The 20,498-nt window shown below is 45.1% G+C and overlaps 1 long non-coding RNA gene across 1 annotated transcript in view; it reads left to right on the forward strand.

Annotated features, from left to right (window-relative positions):
• Positions 1–20,498, forward strand: part of LOC125944784 (uncharacterized) — a 50,189-nt gene that overhangs the window by 16,581 nt on the left and 13,110 nt on the right. Inside the window, exon 2 of the long non-coding RNA XR_007466495.1 lies at positions 9,204–9,394. This is a non-coding gene — a long non-coding RNA (uncharacterized LOC125944784). The remainder of the gene's footprint in view (positions 1–9,203; positions 9,395–20,498) is intronic.

Consider the following 20,498-nt stretch of genomic DNA (forward strand, 5'->3'; position numbering starts at 1 on the left):
TTTTCCACTACTAGCTTAGGAGCCGAAGGGGTAATGAAATGCAAAAATAAAAATTAAAAATTTTTCCAAGGTGAACGTTTGCGAAATGATGCTTGAGAATATGTTACTGTCGATCTCACTAATTACTTGCTAAGAGAAGTTTTGTGGATTTGTGAGTTCGAGCCAAATTGAACCACTTCGAAGCCTGTAAGGCTTTCTTCGAAACTAACATGATTGAGTAACAGACTTCATGCGAAGACGCATAAAAATAACGGCTAACTTCCTTCGCATCTTTCCTGCAGCACACAGCGGAGACTCCATTTTTATCCATTTACGTTCCTTTTCTTCTTGGAGTTACATAGCTACAATAAAAATGCCTCTAGGATCATGCCTCTATGATTGCATTTTTGGGGCACTCGACAAGCTGAGGACCTTGCGGTATTTCTGAAATATAGGAAGGAATTGACCAAAAACCTGCGATCTTCACGAGCTTCCTATCACCTATCATTTCTAGATGTCAAGAATTCTCGACATAGTGCTCTGTGGGCAAAATTAAAGACACGCTTACAGCTTAAGAGTGCACCCACTGTATTAACCAAAATAAATATTGATAGAAAGGAAATATCTGGTCTAGAATTGGCTAATGTATTCAATACGTTTTTAACAAACCTGACAACTTGTGATGCTCCATGTGGTGCATGAAAATATATACACATTCGAAATTAAGAAACAGTTTTTCTGCGCCCAGTTATGGAAACCGAAGTAGTGTCAGCCATAAGAAATCTTAACAACACCTGTAGAAATAGTGAGCAGTTCTAATGCCTAGGGGCAATATTTTCTTCGAATATGTCAATGGATTGTTTCGCTAAATGCGTATTCGGCAAAAGAGCTCAAATAACTGGTGCTATAGGTCGTTTAAAATATATCCTTCCTACGCAAACTAAGATGCTGATTCACAACTCAATTTTCAGCTCATAGTTAAATAATTGCCAATTGGTTTGTGGTACCACACCGTTTACTAACCTCAAGCGCATTCACTTAATCCAAGAAAGGTATCTCCGACATGTGTATAATCCCTCATACAGACATCAGAGCGCTCCTTTGTTTAGTCACTCTAGAGTGAATAAAGAACGTAACCTTAATAAATAGCGCAGGCCTATATTGAGTAAAATAATTTTACGGGCACCCATTACGTGCAAATGTACAAGAAGATGGTGGTTATATATATATATATATATATATATATATATATATATATATATAGTTCTGGGTTTTCGGCGGCGGATTCGGATGTAGAATATGGAATTAGTAAATGAAAAGTATTAGTAAACTAAGGTCATTTCGCTCGCTGCTGTCGCGCCTCCTCACTCCAGCGTTTTGACAGAGAGTTTCCGCGGTCATCGAGCGCGGTATGTTCATGTTTACATGTGCATGCGTTAGACCGTGCTTGTTAATTAAGTGAGTATGCGAATGCTTACCAGTTTATACAGCCGATAAAACTACTATCCTTACGTCATATAGCTGTCTACTAATTTTCGATCGCAATTGATGCTTCGCCTTTTGTGCGAAACTGCGAAATTTTTTTAAGGTGCTTATCTTCATCTTAAATTGTTTTTGTTGCAAAACGTTGCTCTTTTGATTACGCCTACTTATGCGGCTTGGAATTCCGTTGCGAAACGTCTGTGCAGTTACAGAGCAGTGGCAGTGGTAGTAGTCATGAATGCACCGCTGCAGAAAGCCATGATTAATGCTTAGCATCGAGGGACTTTGGTACCAGCAATGCTTTTTGAAGATCGACAATTGGGCATTTTTTTAATAAAGCAGAAAGAAACTGACCACCACGTGTATTCACCAAACTTATACATCGGCGTCCAGCCAGGGCAGGCACATGTTTTCTGGTTCCTTTAATACGAATAGCTTTCTTTCCTATTTCAACCGTTTTTGTGGATGGCGGTAGGCGGTCGGACAAGAGATACAAAGGTGGCGATACGAAGAACGCGTGCTCTCAAGGTTTGCACTCAGGCAAGAACATTACCCGCCGTGGTTGCCTATTGGCTACAGTGTTGGCCTGCTAAGCACGAGGTTGCCGGATCAAGTCCCGGTCACGGCGGACGCATTTCGACGGGGTCGAAATGCGAAAACACCCGTTTAATTAGATTTGGGTGCACGTTAAAGACCCCAGGTGGTCCAAATTATTCCGGATACCCTCACTACAGCGTGCCTCATAATAAGATCTTGGTTTTGGCACGTAAAACCCCATAGGCAAGAATAGCCCTCCGTGTTTCCCGGCGCTCGCACCTATGGGACAGCTGCGTTAGACGGCTCTGGCGGGAGACGAGCCTGGTGGTCGCATTCAACGCTGGTGCTGGAGCCGCTGTAAGCATACACATACGCGGAATCGGATTATATATAGATCATTGTATAGACCATAAAATGCTATCACCACAGATGTTGTGGTCAGTGGCTGTATAATCTACTGAACTGCGCAATGAAACTACAAGCGCTCCCTAAATACCCTCAGTCAAAGAAATATACGCCATCAAGCCCACCATTCTCTTAATAAAGCAAATACCTTCCTTAAAGCGTAGGATTATTCACAATATTGATAATTATCGTCGATGGTTTCTACACCAATTCTTTTTCCCATGGGCTCCTCACTTTCATGCTGAGGTCCTTTGACACCTTTCCAAATACTTTCACGGATAGGTTAGGTAAATTTACCTCCCTGCTTTGGTTAGCTGTACCTTCGATGGCAGTTGCAAAGAGCAGTGAACGGAGCAAAGGTATTTGTCACAAAGACAAAAATAAGAAAAAGAAGACGCCAAGTATAAGCAGTTGAACGGCAGAAGGAATGGAATCCTGCTCTCACTTGATAGATTGCAGCGCTGCTGCTCTTCTGTGCGACGGACGCCCGTTCGATGTCAGCAAAAAAAAAGGCCATAAGATTTTTGCATACTTCTTATTTTTCATAGAATTCTCGAAGAGACGTGAGGACATTGACGTCCAGTATGAGTATGCTCTCGCACAGTTCACCGTTCGGTTGGAACCTCATCCAAACATGACGTACGTTGGGTTGCTTTTACAAAAATTTCATAGACGTCCGTGTCCTAAACGAGTTCTTATTCTATCATACCTATCTCAGGCAGCACCCTTAAATCATGGCACCATCGAAACACGCATAAATAAAAAAGTCGCAAAATGTAAAGCCAATATCAAAGGCTAACTGTGCAGAACATCGGCGAAGAAAATGCAAAAATCTGCTTAATAATATATTGGCACGCTGCTAGAAATATTGTTATCGTGGCGCTCATTACTTGTTTGCTCAATAAAAAATTTGTGATTTAGAACCAAGTTCAATTACTCTGCAACATGAGGCGCGTTCAAAAAATGTTTGATGTTACACTAACAGATGTGATAGGACGACGCCTAAACATGATGGTTAATCTATTTTTCGTCTCTTATGCAACACTCAGCGGTGTCTTTACATGTTTATTCTTTTTTATTGCGATAGCAATTAAATAGACCCTCCAGGCGAACTTCCGTCGTCGTCATCGTCGTTGGCGTCATTGTTGCTGTGATCGTTCCGTCTAAACTCCAAGTGGGATGTTCTAGGTGCGAGCAAACGCGTGCCGGTGTGGAGAAGGATAGTGCTTTGATCTCGCGCGCAAGGAAGCAAGGTGGGGAGGAAGCGTGCCGTCCTCCATCATCCGCATGACAACAAGGGTGCGTCTACTCCAACCGCTGTTGCGTATTGGCCACACGGCACTATCTTGAAACTTCCCTGAGGTGTGTACGAAGTCTCGGTCAGCCGAAAATTGCTGGCTTCATGGGCGCTTTGTTCGCGTTAAAGCGAGAGGCAGTACGAAGGGCAATGCTCTCGCTGCAGGTAACGCTGTTCCTCAAGCCAGCGCTCACCGAGTGATATCCGTGCATGTTTGCTGGGGCGTGCATGACACCATGCCTGTTATTTAATTCGTAAACGAACGTCTACAGGTTTATACGGCCCATAAAACTACTATCCTTACTTCGCATAGCTGTCCAATAATTGGCTGTCGCAACCGGTGCTTCGCCTTTCGGGCGAAACTGCGACATTTTTCATTTTAGACTTTCCGCTACACCGATACGATATGCACACCTCAAATAGGATCGTAAATTTCTTCAGTGGGGAGCTTTAAAAGCGCCTTTACCATTAGTGTCGTTGGTAATTGATAAGCCAGCCCAAAGGCGATGAAATAGCCTCCAATATCCTGTTTGGATTTCAGGTAGGAGGGACACGATATTTTATTCTACAACACTAGCTAACACCTCAGGACCGAGTATCCATCCTTCCCACCATTCGGTTACGCAAATGGGGATGACCATTGTAGTCATCGGCAAGTCGTAATCGTTATCGTGCCACCGATAGGCTGCCTGCTTATGCTCACCTAAAAGCAAAATGAAACTTTGCTCTGCGCCGCATTTCTCGCATTCCAGTCACTACAAATGTCAGCTAATCGGTTTATATGGCATCGTGTATCGAACCACAAAATAATGCAAGCAAGCGCCTGTCTGTCAAGCGCATTGTAATGAGAAATCACAGGTACCATTCACTATATATATATATATATATATATATATATATATGTATGTATGTATGGCCGCCGTGGTTCCTTAGTGGCTTTGCTCTTACGTTGATCAGCACGATGTCGCAGGATCAAATCCCGGGCACGGCGGTCGCATTTTGATGGGGGCGAAATGCAGGAAAGACTCTTGTACTTACATCAGAGGTGGTCATAGCGATAGAAGTTACAGACAAGAACGAGAGAACAGGACGAGCGCTAACTTTCAACGCAGTGTTTATTTCGAGAAACAACCGTATTTGTAGGCCCGCATACAGAAAAGGCCCAATCATCGCACATGAAAACCGGCCGCATCCAGGAACGCAAATTCGTTTGTCGTCAGAGCAACTGACGGGGAGCTGATGCAGCTATCACCGGCCCTCGATATCAGAGTGGCTTCAACAACCTCTCGCGTAACTTTATCGACATTTCTATACAAAACAGAACACTTGTTGAACAAGGGTTTGCACCCACAATCACTGCAATTCACATAAACATGATCATATTGGTATGGGTTCAATTTTTGTTTGTGTTCTCTTAACCTATCATTCAGGCACCTCCCAGACTGCCCAATGTAGACTTTCCCGCACGATAAGGGAAGGCGATACACAACATTATATTTAGGTGCAGGTACTTAGATTTAGGTGCACGTTAAAGAACCACAGTTAGTCAAAATAATCAGGAGTCTCCCCCCCCCCCCCCCAACGTCGTGCGTCATAATGAGATCGTGATTTTGAAACATAAAGCCCCACAATTTAAATTCAATATATGTCCAATATGTGCCACCCAACTAAGAACCAAAAATTAAAAACACATTGGTACACATTGGACGAACGAGACCACCGGTACATTTTACGTAGTCGTCTTGAATTACTCAGACCAATTTTTTAAGTGAGATAACTTCGCTAGTCAGTCCAGTTTATTTATACGAAATTTTATATTTTCATTTTAGCGTGCAGTTCGTATCTATAGTTGTTGAGCACGCTGAGAAACACCCAATCCACTTGTTTTCCTGATATTAACTTTTACGTGTTTCTTTTCTCACAGCCCCAAAAAAAGCCGGCGAAGTACGGAATGTAACGTGATTGTGCTTTTGCGTGCCTGGATGAAAGCGCTATCAATGGCGTTTCGAAAGAACAAAGCCCGCATTCACATCGCAAAAGAAATAGAGTGGCAACATCGTCCACGGCACATTAACCTTCGATTGAAAAGTCGGAACGTGACAGGGTGGCGCTCAACACAAATAAAAAAAAAACACCGCATATCCACGGGGTGAATGATGATGAGTGGGCGAAGCTCCGGAGGGAATCATCGGTAAACCGTGAATCTTCCGTGTAATTCGCCCAGTCTCGCCGCACTAAATCGAACGATTGACTTCCACCAATGACACGCGCCATATGTGACGTCATTCCTATTTTATAACAGCGCCCTTCATTATAATTGCACCATCTCCCGCTTAAGGGGACGCTAGCACAAACGCGTTAGAAACGTGCAGTACTCTAAGGGGAAGAGGCCACAGCATCTTACGCAGCCGTTTACACATGCCGGAACGTGCACCGCGTTTGCCGACGCCATCAGCGTTTATGAATACGGGGGTAAGGCGGAGAGGCCACAGCGTCTTACACCAGCTTCTTGCACGGGCCGTAACACGCTAGCACAAACGCGTTAGAAACGCGCAGTCTTTCGTTAATGTTGGGTATTTATTGCCATCGTGGTGCGTCTGTCCATGTGCGCTTCGTGGCATAGTGGTTAGCGCCACGCGTTCAGAAGCGAGGGGTCCCTGGTTCGATTCCGCTACGGCCACAACTCTCGGAATTTTTTTTCTCATAAAAGTAGACGTGGCTACCTACTACGACGACTACTACTACTACAGAGGAGGGACAGACCCACACCCTAAGGAGCTTCGCCCCTAAAAAGAAATTATGGGGTTTGACGAAACTGCGAACTGATCATGAGGCACACTGTAGCGAGGGATTCCGGAATAATTTGGAGCACCTGGGGTTCTCTAATGTGCCCCTGAATCTAAGTACACGGTGTTACATTCACGGTGCTGGTCGCACTCTACGTTGGGGCCTGCAGATAAGATTGCCCCGCTTGCCGCGATATCTTTTCTTTTTATTTTTGCCACCCCTGATTGGCTACGTAGCGCACAAAAAGCGCGTCGCTGAAAGAATAAAGGTGATCGTCTTCCTGGCGCTGCGTGGGTCGTCTGTTCCTTGGGCCGGTCGTCCTGCCGCCCTCGGCGTCGAGCCGGCGAATACGTAACAGCGGGTGTTTTTTGCATTTCGCAAAATGATCCCTGCGTACTATGTGACGTTCGGGATCACGGACGTCACATAGACTACGCGGACGTCACATAGCAAACATTTCCCTTCCAAGTTCGCACGGACATGACGTACGCTGTGTTCCTTTTGGGCAGACGTCATAGACGTCTGTGCCATCGAAAAGTATTAATCATATAATATCCAACTTTCCTAGTCGTTCTCCAGATATAGCGCCGTTGAAACAAATGTACGCAAAAAGGCTCTAACCTCCTAACATGACAGCTAACCTCCTTCGCATCTATCCTGGAGCACACTGCGCAGACTTTCCATTTTTTTCTCAGTTACTTTCCTTTTCTCCTATGAGTCACATAGATACAATGAAAGTGCCTCTAATATGATCGTTCCGTTCTTCAGTACAGGGCGTAACAAGCGTTTTGTATACGAATCTTATCGCGAGTCACAGACCTTTCGCAAAAGCGCATGAAACCCTTATCATATGCGAAATTCTCGCTTATAAAGTTGAGCGAAGGGCCCCAAATTGTTGTTCTGTGGCACTAGCTACCGCCTGAAACGTGAGCTTCGTTGGTCCGTCTTTCCTTTCAGTTACGCTAACGAGGTGGGAGATGCCTACTTCAGTCATCGTGAAGTCATCGTCGTTATTGTGCCGTCAGCAAGCGGCCTCCTCACGCTGAGTTTAAACGAAGAGGACAACAGACTTCAGCGATTCCGTAGGCTCATAATGCATTTTCGCGTGCCATTTTTTAGTAAAATAATAGCGCACACCCATTACGAGGGAATGGACAAGAAGCCAGCGGTTGTGCGGTTCTTTGTTGTGGAAGGGCGATTCGGCTGCAGAACCTACTATTAATAAATGAAAATGAATTGAAATATAACTATAAATTTTGTCGTATTCCCTAAGGAAGGTATAGTGGTCGCGATATACGACGCCTATAGAACGCCGCCTGCATCCGGGTGGCGGGACGCACGTCAGCACACAACGAACGCAGAGATGCAATCTGTTTATTTTGCACGTATTGCGCAACGCTGTGTTGGCGCTGCAATCGGGAGCGCGCTTATGGCGCGCCCCTACAATGCTCCCCCCCCCCCCCCCCCCCCCCCATGGAAGACAGGTCGGGGGCAGGAGCCGGGGCAAAAAATTCACCGGGCAGGCGAAGGGGAAGTTTGTCAGAAACGCATGAAGTTCGGGCGTTTCTGGACGAAAACCTCCGAGCCGCTGCCATGGGCACCGGCAAATGCCACGGACGCCGCGCGTGTTCGGTGCGAACGCGGGCAAAACGCCCACGGCGTCGACAATAGTTCCGCGCGTTGCTCACGCTGCTACATGGGCCCCCAGCTATTTAAGAGGCCCGGTGGAAGTCGGGAGTTTGAACGATACGAATCACGGTGTCGTACCGTGGCCGGCGTGCTTGTACCGTGGCCGGCGTGCTTGTACCGTGGCCGGCGCGTTGGACCGTGGCCAGAGTGCTCGTACCGTGGCCGGCGTGCTCGTACCGTAGCCGGTGTGCTCGCACCGTGGCCGGCATGCTGGACCGTGGCCGGCGCGCTGGACCGTCGCCGGTGAGCGCCGTGGCCTGGTGAGCGCCGTGGCCGAATCACGTGCGTACGTCCGGGTTCATCAGCCAAAATGGCGGGAGACGCACCTGGACGTTTGAGACTGCTTCCATGTCGATGGCGAGGGAATGGTTCTCGTTGCTCATCGTTGACTGCGCTTGCTGTTGAGTACCGTCGTCCGCCGACGTGGTACTTGCGTTCGTAGCCATCACGTACGTACGTCCGGGTCACCAAGCTATGGTGCTTGAGTAAACCATCACGTACGGGTCACCAAGCTTTGGTGGTCGCGACATACGACGCCTATAGAACGCCGCATGTATACGAGCGGCGGGACGCACGTCAGCACACAACGAACGCAGAGATGCAATCTGTGTTTATTTCGCGCGTATTGCTCAACGCAGTGTTGGCGCTGCAATCGGGAGCGCGCTTATGGCGCGCCCATACGGAAGGGTTCTTAAGCAAAAGGATTTGTGACCTTCATGGCATTGTGATTTAAAAAAGCATCCTTTTTTCATGACATATTAAGGCCCGTGAAACTTGAAATAAATATACGAACTAGTGCACTCTGACGCCCCATATCCAAGTATAGAGAATATCTATTTAATTCATATGTATAGTTTTAGGGAACCCTATGCTCCCGCCTGTTCGCACAAAGGCATATTGTATCCATTTTCTATTTTTCGATTGGGGCTATCCAAAATAATATTTCAATATATCTCACTCAGATAATCTTGGGGCATCGTTCTTTAGGCGTTGTATGTTATCCTGAGGAGGTTCTTTTGCTTGCAAGTGTAAGAAGCTTTAGCGTTTGTGTAACACAGTAAATTTCGGTTTACATGATTCAGCCGGCAAGCCTGCATACGAATTCGGCAGATCGCCAAATCAGATGCATTTTAAATATGAAGCTTTCTTACACAATTTTCGAAATTTAGAATTAGTGAGAGATATTATTTAAGCTGCCGATGATGAATGAGTTTCCATGTTATAGACATCTTCATTTTTCTGCCTCAACGAGTTCCTTTGAAGGTTCTGGCTTCGGGTTCATCAAGTCTGCAGTCAAAAGTTCTACAAGTAATGTAGAAGTGCAGTGCTAGCTGTAATAGGATATGAGTGCAATGTGAAATGAAGCACAGCCACCTATAATCTGTTGCCAAATATTTTTCCTTGGGCATCCACAGTTGAGCGACATCGTGCCCTTGGCGGATAAGTTCCTGTCCTGATAGTTTGTGTGCAGCCCAAAAGCTTGCGGTAACGAACCATCGTTTTATTGCGCCATAGCAGCAATAGCAGATAAATCTTGGTTGTCTGTCCAAATCTATCTAGCTCGGATTATCGCTAAACGACGTTGGGGCTTGGCCAAGGCTCTTGTTCATTTTTTACTTGAAATAGGACAGCACTTCAGCCGTGTTCTTTTGAATGGCCGCTTTCTTAAGCTGTAAGTTGTTTTTGTTGCAAAAGTTTGCTCTCTTGCCTATGCCTACTTATTCGGCTACGAATTTTATTACGAAACGTCTGTGTAGGTATAGAGGAGTGACTGGGTCAGTACTTCTAAAGTGCAATCAAAATACTTCAAATCTAAACCAGATGATTCGCTTTTGCAGAGCATATGTTTCTGGACTGTGCAAAATGTATGTATACTTGTTAGCTACAAGAGCAATCCATCTCAGAACAGGTGTTCAAAAAGTATTTATCAACCATGTTCTAAGAACCAGTTTTCTAGCAAAAGGCATATGCTTTGAAGAAAGACTGGACTTACAATTGGCAGTTGCAGTATGCTACCTTGTTGTTATAACTAAATACTACGGCGAAGCTGTTATAGGCTAGGTTCCAGGAGATCGCGTCCGGCAACAGAAGCAGATAGATAGACCGGGTGTAGATCAATATATTCGGCTCTATGTGCATGGCGGTTTCCCGCCAGTTGTGCCTTAGCACAGGTGTCAAAACAGATGATGGATGGCACGTGGTGATACCCCTCGCCACCGGCGATGCCTCTTTCACAAGTGTCGCAATACTCGGCGGCGGCACGTCCCAACAATCGTTGTGCCCCTTTCTCTCGTGATGAAGAGATCGCGCTAGCGCTGTTATCAGCAGTTGTGCTTTGGACTCGTTATCGGACGGCCATCACGCCGGGCGATAACAAAGCGCCGGAGTCCTTGCTCTTTGACGAACGTGCCGAAAAGGCTCAATACAGTCACTAATGATAAGATATAAATTCACTATTGCAACATAGACTATAGCAGACGCACCATAGTCACAGCTTACCTGGCTTCCATCTCCACAGTAGTGGAAGGCCTCTGAATTGTTTTTTTTTTTGCCGTAGAAAGTGTGCAAGCGGGCGAATGTTCGAAGTTACTCCAACTTGGTCGTCAAACGTAGCTTCAGAAATATAATGTGCAAGAACAATGTACGCCGTACTCTTCTCTCTGAAGTTGTACCTCCAGGCCAGAGTCATGCCTACACGTTGTACCATATACAGAGTGGTCAAAGTTAAGTTGACAGGTTTTTTTTTTATTATATGCTGAGACGTACGTGAAGACCACCTCTACGGTAGGGTTATGTTTTCAGGGGGACACAGAGTGAGATGATAAGTATCGCTGTTAGTAGTGCAATTAAAAAATTGAATAATTAGCTTTTGAATGGCTGCAGTACGCAGGCACGTTTGTATTGAAAAGTTAGAGGCAGTCTTGTTTATACAGAGTTCCACGTGGCAGAATTCTTCTAGCGTATCCGTGCTTTGAGATATCGAAATGCGAAGTTAATTGTTGTTCGCATGATTACGCGTGCAAGACAGTGGCGTCCATCGCAAAGAAGCTTAGTAAGAGTGGGGACACTCCTATTTTCGTAAAGGGAGTTGTCGCCTATCTCTCTTTGGCCCTTTATTTTTAAATTCTTTTTCGAGATGTCTTTCGTCTAGCCATGATAATTTTCGAATTAAGTATGAATTACGTACCCTCATTTGTGATTCCCTAATATCGTTGTTTTCTGGAGTGGTCCGGGTTCGTCTTTAAAGAAACCGAGATATTATTGATAAGTGAACATAAGAATTTATAAGTCTAGGTTGACAGACATTAGCTTGGAATTGCTGCTCTCGTTCGTGTCAGGGTGTGCACTGATGTATCCTCGTACCCACGATTAATGTAATTGTAAAGCACACCACGAGATGTCGGTAGCTGCCCATAGTTGTTGCACAGTGCATGAGAGTTGTGTAATAGTAGTATGCGGTCGCGTTGTTGGCAGACCTTTTTATCAATATTAAAGACGATAGTCCTTCTTCGGCTACCTAAACGCGAAAAACTTAGTCCGTCTGTCTGTCTGTCGGTCTGTCTGCCACTCGATTCAACCGCCCAGCCAAAACCAAGCTTGAGCAAGGGAGGTGCAGAGAGAGAGAGAGAGGCAGACAGAGAGCGAGAGTAAGTTCAATAAATGAAATAAACTTTCCAGGCGAGGCGGGATTCGAGTACGGGACCCCACGGTCCGAAGGCGAACGTCATAACCCCTAGGCTATCCACCCACGCCTGTATAACATGCACTTATGGGAACCATGTGGTTACGTTGTACCAACGATTGTAACAGAACTTGCTATGGGCGAGAGAAAGAGAAAATGAGAGCGAGAGAGATAGAGATTTAAAGAAAGAGAGAGACAAAGAAAGAGCGCCACAGATGGACAGAAAGAGAGAGACAGAAAGAAATAAAAAATGAAACGCTGCAAATGAAAAAATGTATGCGTTACAAATGGTGTCGAAGAGACGCTATGCGTTATAAACAAGCCTAATGAAGCTGTGGCTCTCTGGCTGGCTTTAAGCCAACAGTAGAGAGCAGGTTGAATGCGGGAAATTTGAATTGAATTCAGCAAAACCTCCATTGCATCCATCATAGGAGGAGTGAGAGGGGAGTGAGTTCACTGTCATTGTTCATAGTAAAGAATGTGCAGAAAAAGCGGTTAAAGTCCAGTACTAGCTATGATTTTCCAGGCGCGTTATCGCCATGGATGGAAAGATTATACTTCGACTTTTGCCCAGATGAAAAATGCTGCCAGAACTTAGCCAGAACAGAAGAATATAGTTTTAATAGTCACATTGAAGTAGTGATCTTTGACTTTTGTAATGTTCCCTTTAAGATCGAAGCGCACGTCACAAAGTTTAGATGCGCTGGCGCGGCAGGCTGGTTGCCGGCACGTTTTTTTTAACCTTTTCGGCTTGCGTTCAAGGCGAACATTAGTAAGTCGTGGTTTTGCATTTTAGATTCTTTTTGTTTTTGAGTTATGAAAAATTTTACGCAGTTGAGCATGATGTTTTCGATCAACCGCCACAGCTCATCGATATTGCAATCGTTTGCCTGATAAAAAAAAGACAATCAGGAAATGAGTGGTCCAACGCACCAGGACGTCAACGTCATTCGCACGTGTCAAAGGCGGAACAGTTCGCACTTCTTTCTTTTTCAGCATATGGCGAAGGTTAAGCGTTAGAGTTATCAGCTTGCTGTCTGCTATATCCTCGAGCATTGGAAATACTAGGTTCCTGAGTATACATCTACCGAGAAGAAAAAGACGTAGGATAGATTCTGCTTTCTTGCGCACATGCGTCGGTTCTTTCACTAATTCGGAAATGTGATGAAATGTAACTAAATCAGTTAACTGTACAGTAATAGTAGTGAAAGGCACCGAAATTTCACTGCTCCAATCAAAGGATGGTACATTGAAATAACCAGCAATCAAAAAGTTATTGGTGCAGGCGCCATGGTAACATAAAAATTCAGCGCTTCGAAGAAAGCGTTTTTTTTTTTATTTGGCGGGAGGTAAAACCCAAATATCACCATCGCGCACGCCTTGGGACAATTTTTTTGATGACGCATTCTAAACCGTGTATATCAGGGATTCTGATCTAACGTAACATTTCTTGGTACAGAATGACAAGCCCTCGACCCGGGAATTTCTGTCTTTACGAAGGATACCGTAGCCGGACGGTGCTATTTCAGAGTCGTATATGCAGCTGTGCAGCCAAGTATAAGTTGTAAGCAGTTAAGCATTATGCGAAAGAACAATACTTTCAAATTCATCAGATTTATTTACAGCACTGCGACCATTAAATTGAAGGCAACTTAATGGCTTGGCTTTCATGTTAAGGGGTCATTGTTCTAAAAGGTCATTTTAGATTTTAATTTTATCATGGATCAGCCTAACTTTTTGACATACATTCCGATGTTCACTGTGCTCTCTCATAGATTTCTTCTTTTATATGTAGTGATCGCCGAGTAATCTGCTTTAGAAATTCGCTGCCCTTTTAGCTTGTAGCCGTTTTCAACCCATAGATCTTTTCGCGGTAATAGATAAGCTTCAATTTCACTGGCCATGCTGTACCAGTATTTCAGCGGCCAATCCTATGGATCCTTTCAGTAGACGTTACTTTTATTCCTAGCGTATCTTCGAAAATGCCTTGAACAATTTTTCAAGGTCTGCCTGTGTTTCACTCGTGTTTTCTGGAATGCCAAATACCAGAAGTTTATTCGTTCTCCCTCGGTCCTCAAGGTCGGCAATCTTTTTCTGCATGTCTGTGACTATTTGCAGAAGGCGAGTGATTGACCAGACCTCTTTAGTCTTAGACATGAGACATTCGACATGTTTCGACGCTATCTTGTCAAGCCTTTTTTTTTCGTTACGTTTTTTCTTGCTAGAATCTCAGCCAGTAACTCGTCGGCATTTGGATAAACGTTTGAGTCAATATCGCCGCATAGTATCAGTGAGGCACATGCGAAATTCTGCAAAAACGTAGCTACAACAACGAAGCACTCTGGCCTGTATATAAATTTCAAATTTTCCGTCTTATGGTGTCTGAAGAGAAATCGTTCCAAAGACGCACTGGCGTTTCGTACATTCCTGGTCTCACCGAGGCTCCGAGTCGTGTCTTTATTCTTTTTTCGTCATTTACCTCGCAGCGGCCAAAGACGTTACGGCAGGGGGGTTACAAAATCTGTCACCTCTCTTCATTCATATTCGTCTTCATTCCACAATGTACTTGTTGTTTTGTCAGCCTATTCTACTGTTTAATTGTTCGAGCAAAACTTGAGTTGTCGTTCATGTTCGTCTTGGCAAGGTACTCCAGGATTTTGCAACTATGATCAGTATCCTTTGAAATGTAACAAGGTTTCCGTAGGTAAATTTTCCTAATTATTCCAGTTTTATTAAAGTAAACAGAATATAAATATTTTAACCTCAGTTTATTGCGGTGGGCAGAAAGATATTCCCATCCTAGCTCAGCCTTCACTGCTGCGCAGCTCTCCCTCCTTCCGTACCGCCCCATGACGAACCTGGCAGAACGGTTTTGTATTTGATCTATACCGGCAACGAAGGTTACATCGGGGGGGGGGGGGGGGTCACACACAACACAGCCACATTCTAAAATTTTATCGAACAGAATTAGTATATGCCGTACGTTTTAAATTCGCATGTGAACATCGCAGGTTTCTCTGAAAGAAACTGAAAGCGCTACCAGCTTTCGCTATGATGATGTCTACGTGAGGTTTCCACGAGCATTCAGACGACAGTAGCACACCTAGATACTTATACGTACTACCTTGCTTCAATAGTACATTGTTCAAATGGTACCGTGACAGAATTGGTTTCTTCTTTTTTAGTAAATGAGAGATGTACACACTTTGGTATGTTCAAATTCATTTTCCCCTTAGTACACCAGTACTAAATGGAAAATGAATTTCACGTGCGTGGTTCGGAGGTCGTCAAGATATGATCTCCGAACCACGCACGTGCCGTCCAGCAAGCTATGAAACTCGCTTCTGAATGTAAAAAAAAAAAAAAAACGGCTTGACAGTAAGGATTTCTCCACCGTGGTGGACAAGGTACCGTGTACTCACTGCAACGCCAATTAACATCAAGAAAATTGGCAAATTCGCAAAAAATAAAGAAACCTAACAGAGATGTTTCCAAGAAGAAGAAAACATCCAAACCTCTTGCCGAGCCCGTCGAAACTTACGGTCACCGCATCGATTGCGACAACACCACCATCACAGGCAAAGAAAAAAATGCGATGACTAGGCTTCTGGTGGAACCATTATTGACCCAAACGACGCCAGACACTATCAACAGGAAAGATTAAAACTTACCTGCTATCCTGTCCCACTCACTTTGTCATAATGTTAGAAGTGAAGTTTAATATATATTCATAGGCAATTTACAACGCGTTCAGCAGAACACAAGGTCGAATAGAGGCCGTGCGAAACCAGCGAGCGTCGTTGTCTTCTGTACTGTCCTCAGCGTCGTTTCCCGGCAGTGCTTCGTAACATGATCCCAGGTGGTGAATCCGCCGTCCCGATGCTTGCTAGGTCGTCCGAGTAGTATCGCGTGAGGTGGGTGACGTGGACGACATCGGTGTAATGTCGAACGATGATGGAGTTCAGAAGCGTGATTTCATATGTAACGTCGGTCACTTGGTGCAAGACACGGTACGTGCCAGGGTAAACCGCGATCAACTTTCGGAAGGCGAACTTGTCGTGACGGAACTTGTCGTGACGTGGCCCAATAGCCGCAGCACTTTGATTACCAAGTAACCCGCGCCATCAAGACGGGATGAATTCATGCGAAGGTGACGTAAAGCAAAGTAATATTCGAGTCACGGTGATTGTCCGGTACATAAATCGCCAGCATATCAGTCAGTGAACGCATGAACGGCTCAGTGAACCCGTTTGCCAGCCGGTGGCAAGCTGAAGTGAGCTTGTGTTCTGCAGAGCAGAAATGGAGGCCTCAAGAACTTTCATGGGAATGTAGCTGCCGCGATCAGCGAGCAGTTACCATAACGCATGATGAGTTCATGATGCAAAAACTCGGCGACTGCGATGACATCGCTTAGTCTGCAGGGCTGGTGTCATGGCATACGGCGTGATGTGGTCGGTCGCACCAGTGACCCATTTGTTCCCTGAGTCGGAGATAGCGAATGCGTGGTGAAGATGAATACTGAAGTGAAAGAAGGGCTTCCTAAGAAGAGAAAGCCCGCTATGGAGTATTTGGGTTGTTGACGCAGTGTGATTCAGGTTTTTTTTTTATTCTTTAATGCTCCGCACGGGTCCCTGAGGCAGAACTTAAGAGAACCCAATCGAGGACAAAGCCGTTCGTTGCAACCAAAACATAAAACATTTAATATAATCAGCATAAAAGAATATAGAATAAACACTCAATGAAAAATTAATAGCAAGAAGCAAATAAATTTTGAGCTGAAAATAGGACCAACACCACGCGAGTTAGCGCAGAATACGAATGTAAGCACGCGCAGCGGTTCGACCTGGAGTGGTGGCAGCGAAACAACGAAATAAGATGCGTTCGTCTCACTAAGGTGTCGATGGAGTGGACCGACGAACGGGTGACCAAAGCGCAGGAGCTCCGGCTTACAAACAGTGTTACCAGGTCCGACGAGGCGGCGTAGCCAAAAGCTAGAGAAGTTGTAGCCCAAATGTAGCCAAACACAGAAAAGTGCAAAGTATTTCGTAGCCAAATATAGCCATTTTTATTTGCAGTTTTATTTGTGCATACATCTGAAAATTCGACTACGGCAATCTATTTTTTTTCGCGCACCCCGTCGTAACAAAATGTCCGTGCCGCCGTAACGGTCGGCCCTTGACATCAACAACAGCGACATCGTGCTTGCACAGAACCCTTTTTGGTTGGGCCCGGAAGCTCTTAAGTGCCAGCGAATCGCTGCAGAAGGCGAGATCAGTGCTTTTTTATGACAGATAGTACTAAGTTAATATTTTTAGTTATTTGCAGTAATATTAACTACGCACTCTGCCTTTTACCTGTCGTGAACGCAAAATAATGTTTAGCATCATCGAACTCTCACGTCATATCTGCCTACGGCGCAGAAGTTCAGCTGTCTAGCGATCTGCGACCAGCACACGGCTTTTTTTTTTGTGAGCTAAAACAAGTCTTTCGTGCTATGATATCTCCTGTTATTTGTCTCATCGTCCTATGTTGCTTTATCGTTTGTTTTCTTCATTTAGCTTGGCCCGGGTTAGTTGCTACATGCTCTATTGTCCATTTACATCAACCTGGCCGCTATCTTAGGTCTCTAGCACGGCAAGAACATGCGTTAAAATAAAGTGTCAGACAGCAGATGCCACTCGCTGTCTGAATCGCTGTAAGCGAAGCTTTAAAAGAAAACTGCGCAAACGGCACACCAGTGTAAGAAGCGCGCAGTCGTTTTCGGCGACGAGCACGTCCCGAACGTAACTCGCTCGAAATGGTAAAAGCCGTGACGGCGCACAAAGAGCAAATATAAACAACAAATTGAAAACAGTGGTTATGCTGTAAAAACCGTTTACTGTCAAAAAGCAAACCATGTTGATGTCAATAAAGTTTTAGAATAGGGGCCCCCAAAGTTAGGGGCCCCAAAGAGTTTTGCGGGTGTTAGCGTTGGGGCATAAATATTAAAATAAAATATACCATTTCATGATAAGAAGACTAATTTAGATTTTCGTGTTTATTACAATATAGAACTTATTCTATTACGAGCAAGCAACTTGTTGCGCTTTGAGTAACCAACTTTACGTACCTTCACCCAGCCAAGTCAATCCGTGTTAGGCCTACGAGCCATGAAATCGAATATTCGGAATCAGCGGCGTCTTAATGAATCAATCTTCATTTCACATGTTAGTTGAGGGAAATCGATAACCGCCAATCACTTCTCTAGCTTAAGAAATTCACGCGTTACCACGAATCGAGCTCAGTGGGGTGCTAGGATAGAGCCGTTGCTTCGATGTGCGCCGCGATGTTTGTTGACGAAAGCTTTCGGGGCAGCTTTTGGGGCTCCTGCTAAATCGATGAAATAGCGTGCCCGATGCAAATCCCAAACACAGTTTGCGTCGTGTCAATGCGGTGTTGCTTCGACGCTATTTTTTAGGGGTCCCAATAAGTTTGAGGCCCCTATTATAAAACTCTCAAATAATTGCTAAAATCACGATATGATTGGGAGGCATGACGCAGTGGGGTACTCCGTATTAATTTTCGCCACCTCGGGTTCTTTAACGTACACCTAAATCTTAGTACACGGGTGTTCCTGCATTTCACCTTCATCGAAATGCGGCCGCCATGGCTGGGAATCAAACCCGCGTCCTCAAGCCAGCAGCGCGACACCTCACAAGCTAAGCTAACACGGTGGGTGAAGTTCATGTGACGTGTTGCACTGATGTCATCGTGGCAAACATGTTTCCATAATAGCAGAATGAGTATATTTATCCGTGACATTACGGGCAAACCATGCATCTAGAAGTAAAAGCATCAGAACCCACATTTGGCTCGGGGTCTTGCTCCCGTTTTTTATACGTTCTCGCATACTTGGCCCACTTCCCCATGTTTGGATTCTCCTCCCTGAGGAGGATCCGATCTTACGTCCAACCTATCGAAATGAATCTCTAATGTAAACACGGACAAAAATCATCTAGCAGGAGAAGGAAAATGGCACTAAAGCTTTGCGCAAGATACGCGGAGTAGGTCGAAAGCTGTGCCCGGCGCGATACTTCACCCAGAATTAAGACATGGACATGAACACACTGGGGCGTGTCATCCACCCCTGCTTCCCTTCTTTCATGTCGGTGCCACGATCGTCCGACGGACCCGACCTCATGTTACTGCTCTCCCTTCCTGAGCATAGCCATGTTAGTACAGTATACTGTAAAAAACCCACTACTCCCAGGTTCATCCCGATGCCCTGCGATGGGGTGCATAATGGTCAAGCGGGGTGTAAGGTTATGTGCATCAAAGATCAAAGCCACCGGCTCAGACAGTGGTGCACAGAGGGATGGGAAAGGGAGGGGGTCATTTCGCGCACGCACACACGCACAGCCACGCGGCTGGCTCAGCCAGCTAAAACATTGCCTTCGACATTTGCGTCTTCCCGATCAGAGCCACCTCTGGAGCGTCGATTAGGGCGCCACTTATAGCCCAAACAAAGCCAAGTCGCAGATTTTCAGTAGCCCAAATATAGCCCCATAGCCAAGTCGTCCAATTTGACGCCAAAAATGTTTTCCTGTAGCCCAATTTGGATCTATATAGCCAAACCTGGCAATTCTGCTTGCTAAGATTTCGGCTCACGTATACAGGTGAGCCGAAAACTTCTGGCTTCGTGCACGCTTAGTTCACGTTGAAGCGAGAAGCAGCGCGAAGGGCAATGCTCTCACTGCTGCAGATGCTGTTCCTCAAGCCAGCGTTCTGTCAGTGAGAGTCCATAGTGATCGAGTGACCTGTGGGCATGTTTACCGGTGTGTTCGTGGTATCATGCTTGTTTACACGACCGATCAAAATACTATACTTACTTTGTATACGTGTCCAAGAATTTCTTGTCGCAATCGGTGCTTCGCTTTCGGGCAAAACTACCACCATTCTTAATTTTCGTCTTTGAGCTACCCTGACAAGATAAGGATACCCCAAGTACGGCTATAAATTTCATCAGTACAGAAATTAGCAAACGTTTTTACTATTATTTTCATTCGGAATTGCTAATCCCGCCCAACAGCGTTGAAAAGGTCCGATCATCATGTGCGGATTCGCGTTTGTCTCAGGTAGAAGCAGGGACGCGATATAGTTTTTCTATGACACTAGCTAACACCTCAAGACCGGGCATCCAACCTTCCGTCCCATTCCGTTGTGTTAACGGGGACGCCCATTGTAGTCATCGGCGAGTCGTCGTCGTTAGCGTGCCACCAAGAGGCTGCCTTCTTACGCTCATTTAAAAGGAAAACGAAACTTGGCCTTGCGCCGAATTTCTCTCACTCGAGTCGCTACAAATATCAGCTAATCGGTTTATATGGCATCGCATATCGAACGACAATATACTGCAACCAACCGCATGCCTGTCATGCGCATTGAAATAATAAATGACGCGTACCATTCATTATGTATATACAATTTCCCTGACGCAGCTAAGAACCAAACTATAAAAACACAGTGGTAGACCTTCCACGAACGAGACGACAGGTTAATTTCTGACCAATTTTTTATGTAAGATAACTTAGCTCATTAGTTAACTTTATTTATGCAAAATTTTATATTTTCATTTTAGCATATTGTTCTTATCTATAGTTGTTG

The sequence above is a fragment of the Dermacentor silvarum genome, chromosome 4 (genome assembly GCF_013339745.2).
Source record: "Dermacentor silvarum isolate Dsil-2018 chromosome 4, BIME_Dsil_1.4, whole genome shotgun sequence".
Classification (NCBI taxonomy): Eukaryota; Metazoa; Arthropoda; class Arachnida; order Ixodida; family Ixodidae; genus Dermacentor; species Dermacentor silvarum.